Source organism: Benincasa hispida, chromosome 9, assembly GCF_027475165.1.
Source record: "Benincasa hispida cultivar pf3 chromosome 9, pf3_genome.v1.1, whole genome shotgun sequence".
In the NCBI taxonomy this organism is placed as follows: domain Eukaryota; kingdom Viridiplantae; phylum Streptophyta; class Magnoliopsida; order Cucurbitales; family Cucurbitaceae; genus Benincasa; species Benincasa hispida.
The window spans coordinates 32,124,933-32,129,562 of NC_143486.1; the positions used below are offsets into that span (position 1 = coordinate 32,124,933).

At 35.3% G+C, this 4,630-nt stretch overlaps 1 long non-coding RNA gene across 1 annotated transcript; it reads right to left on the reverse strand.

Moving 5' to 3' along the window:
* Positions 1 to 2,427: 2,427 nt before the first annotated feature.
* On the reverse strand, positions 2,428 to 3,952 carry LOC120087133 (uncharacterized). Its single transcript, XR_005484440.2, has 3 exons — positions 3,729 to 3,952; positions 3,554 to 3,628; positions 2,428 to 2,676 (listed from the first exon to the last, which is right to left on the reverse strand). It is a non-coding gene; the product is annotated as an uncharacterized LOC120087133 (long non-coding RNA).
* Positions 3,953 to 4,630: the final 678 nt, after the last annotated feature.

The window sequence follows — 4,630 nt, forward strand, 5'->3', positions numbered from 1 at the left end:
GCAATGGGGATGGATCTTATGTGAGCAAGTAGAGAATGGATAATGGAAAAACTTGTTTTTCCATTTATGTATTATACCAACTTTTCAATTTCCATCAAAATCAATTTTGATTTTAAAATTGAAAATTTTATTAATTCTATAAAATTAATTTCATAAATTAATTTTTAAATAAAACTAATTAATTTAATATCAAATATTAAATTAATTTTTACACATATCCATCTTTATATATTTAAATATAAATTCTCTTACTCCATTTAATTCTCAAATTAAACAAATAATTATATCTCATATAATTACTAATTCTCTTAATTCTAATTTGAACATTTCAAATTAACTTATCACATTATTCTAGAGCTAGTCTAATTACGAGCTAGTAGGGGGGACCTTGCGGACATACAGATCATGGGCTACAACGATCCGATATTAATTGACTAAACTCATTAGACCAAATAACTCCCATTCTTTAACTAATGAGTCACTCCACTAAAGCTCATAGTTGCACTCCCATCACTGTAGATATATTACGTCCACATGATTTAACCATAATCAGCAAGTCGACCCTTCACAGGTTGATCATAATAACGGCTGAGTCAAATATCTGTTTTACCCCCGAGATCACGTTTTATTCCTCAAGTTCCTACAGATCCTCTAATGAATAACTGGTTTGTGATCCAGTCACTAAACCAAACTCTCTTAACCTAGTGAGAGGATGGGGCCTCTTGTTCATGACTTGGATTCAGTACTTGAGAGAACAACCTTTCTCCTATCCCTAAATCGGGTAGGCGTGAACTCCGTTTTGCACCCTATGTCCACAACTATCTATTAAGTCTTAACACTAAAATGGGAGGTTTATTGAGCCGGTGCTGTTGAGCTAACCCTCACCTATGCAAATCGGATAATCCCGAATAAACAGAAGTTCATAGTTAGCTTAGGACTAAGATCGAGTTACCTAGGTCATCTAAGTGAAATAGTCATTCTTATACAGTAAACAATGTTATAAAGTAAGAATGACTTATTTCTTGGTCCGATCTTATGCAAACTCATTGCATAGGACGCCCCCACTCCTCATGTCATAACATGTACGAATTAGGATCACATCGTATGTAGCACTTTACAACTCTTTCTAACAACTATAGAGTAGACCACATCTAATAGTGTTACCAAAATAAGGTACCCAACCTTATTCATTTACTATAGATAATTTTGACTATTACTCGAACCTGGTCCACTCTTATATCTTCACATAAAACTCAAGTCCTCATGTAATAGTCATGGGTCTTAGTTTATTGGATTTAGACTTTCATATATACAATTTATAAAATCAATAATAAGTTTATTGATTATAGAAAATGTTTATCATTTTACAAACTGTGAGTTTTAGGATATAAAACCAAACGCATGGAACATATATTGAGAACATGTACCATCAGAGTAATCCAACCATTCCATCCATTCCAACTAGTCAGGATTTTGGTGTTCCAACTACATCTAGACATAACCTGTCTTTAGTGGATGAGAACATCCAACCATGTAACCTGGGAGATGATGATGATGGAAATGAAACTTGGATGGGTCACAACATCCAAATGAGATGCACCTCATAGACTCATACTGAATATGGATATGGACAAAATTAGTTCCAATACCTTTTATTCGTGCTTCAACCGCACTTACTCCGATCCCACTACTGGTGGTGCCCTCAGATCGAATACAACACAATGTTCCTACCCAGTCATTCGTAGATGTACTTAGAGCATCTGATGGCCCATGTTATGATGAACTTATCTCAGTACCTCATGATTTTCTAAATGAAGAGGATTGGTTAGATTTTCTTTTCCAAGTATGATTTATTTGTTAAATTGTCAATGCTTGCAATAAGAAAAAAACTTTGACTACTGTGTAAAGAAGTCGACAAAGAGCTTGTTAACCGTGCGGTGTTAGTAAAGGAATATAAGTGGTGTTTTCGTGCAAAAAGATTGGTAGGAAGTGATTAGTTTAAGGTGATAAAGTACCCAAGTATACAAACATTACTTGAAATGAGGAGTGGTAATCATCGACAACCTAAGAGTTGGGTTATTGGACACTTAATCAAGTCCAAATACAATCAAGTCAGTCGATTATATCACCTAAGAAATATAATTGAAGACGTCCGAAGAGATTATGGAGTGAATATAAGCTACGGAAAGCTTACCGTGCAAGAGAATATGCATTGGTATATGCACGAGGGTTGCCAGAAGGATCATATGCTTTTGTTAAGGCATTCGGTGAAGCACTTAAACTTGTCAATCCAAGTACTTTTTTTAAGGTTGAAATAGAAGATGAAATTGTAACGATCCGACTTTCTAGATGGACAAAGGATCGTTACTACATGCATGCATAAAACTCAAAACGATTTGTTCGCAAAACCTGACCAAAACCAATAAATTTTCATAAAATAAATTTCTAATATAAAACTCAAAGAATATAATTTCACTTTTCGGGGTACCCTTAAACCCGATTGGAAAACAAATTAAATAAATATTCGAACAAATTAATTAAGGATTTAAATATTGAACTTCTAAATTAGAACATGAAAACATGAAAAAAATAAAACATAGGCAGAAGCGTATGATAAGTCCCAGGGACTTGGTCACAGATTCTTCTTGTCATTCGTCGTTCTGTCCTTTCCTTTACCTGAAAAAAAAACATATAGAAAGGAGCTAGTATAAAACTACCCAGTAAGTGACCCACTATTGGGTCCACTAGATGTACATGTTAGTCTTCCTATCGAAACAAAGGTATACATCCTGAACATAGGCATAGGCATAAGGGACGAACACGAAGGCATACTTTCATAGAAAGTGACTTCGAAGAGTCACCAAAATCATAAGCATATGTGGCAATCCCATAAGGACATCGAAACATACATAGGGGATGTACACAGTCTAATAGGAGTGCTAACAATCATCATCAATCTATTATACAACATACAACGTCCACATTCAAATCAAGTCATAGCATGATATAACAATCATAGTAACATGACTCATGAGTTTTCGGATCAGTCTCAATAGTCATTCATTAATCAATCATGACAGAACATTCCATCACAATAAAAACATGCTTTCAATGTATTCACAGTCTTAACATCAACTTGGGGTTCGAGGGTGAACCGGTAGTAAATCACTTACATCAAATCACAAATTCGAATTTTAGCCAATTTAATCCCTTTGTTAGCCCAACTAGACTCTTGGATTGAATCCCAAAGTCACCAAATTTAACCCTTAACAATGCTGGACAACTTGGTGTAAATTTTGAAACTCCTCTAAAGCAAAGAATAAAACATTAATTAGGCAACTATCCATTGATACTCAAAATCTTTGAAGACCCAAACAAAAATCTCAACTTAAGGTCTCCAAACAATTACACAAAATGTAGCTTATTCCAAAATCGCTTTGCAACCTCTCACACAGATTTGAACTTAGGCATAAACCAAAAATTAAGGACTCCAAATCCAAATTGCAGTGACATTATTATTCAAACCAAAAGGGTCCGAACTCTTAGAACTTACCAAAATTGACGGAGCAACTAATAGCTTCGTTGGACAACACCCCAGAAAACTTTAAAATTCCTCCAAATTTTGTATCTAACATCCAAAATCACAATTAAATCATTAAATAGGCCCACACTTGGTAGGATATTATAAACTTGAACAACAAACCCCTCAAATTCGCAACAAAACTCACCCAAACTAAACTCCGACAACACCTAAAACAAAGATCAGCAGTGGCGGCACAAGATTGAGCGGCAGCGGCACGAAATCGAGAGTGATACGGTGGCGACGACGTCGATGAGTGGTACGGTGGTCAGAGGCGCTGTCGGCAGCGCCTGCAAGTCTGGTGGTATGGGTGCTCTGCGAGAGGACACGAATGATTGAGGGCTGAAACCCAAAATAGTTTAGGACACAAATGACCGAGGACACACACTCCTTTTCTAATTAACCTTGGTTTGACTTTGATCCACTTCATCTTTTCCCTCGTAAATTTCACATTCCCAAATATATATAAAAACAAATTCCTTTTCTATATATATATTATCCTTTTCCTTTCTTTTCCTTTTCCAACTTCCAAAAACTTCCAAATTAAATTCTAGAAATCAAATCTCAACCATTTATTCCAATAAAAAAAAAAGGAACTTGTTTACAAGGAGATCCATGTGCGGAAGTGGATTCTCCAAATTCTATTTAGATTGAAAACACAAATTTATAGAAAACAAACAGATTATGCATTCTAAGTAAAAATTATAACATGCTTTTTAAATAAGAAAAAGGGTTTAAGAGATTATACTTTTGAAGAACACTTCTTCTTATGAATCCCTCAAACTGTCACGAACTCTTCGAACAACAAGAAAACTCGAACTCAGCAACCTTGAAGACTTTCTTCAATAATCCCACGAACCAAAAACTAGACACAACCACTTGGATTCCTCAGTATACTCGGGGTGAGAACCCAGGAGTTGTGGGCTTTGACTATTTTGGTTAGGAGGGAATTTGTGAGTTTTTAGGAGGAAAAAGATTGAGGAAGATGACTATCGCATACCAAGTTTCTCAATCGTGTAGTCAAGAGTGTCTATCATATAGCCTCTGTCT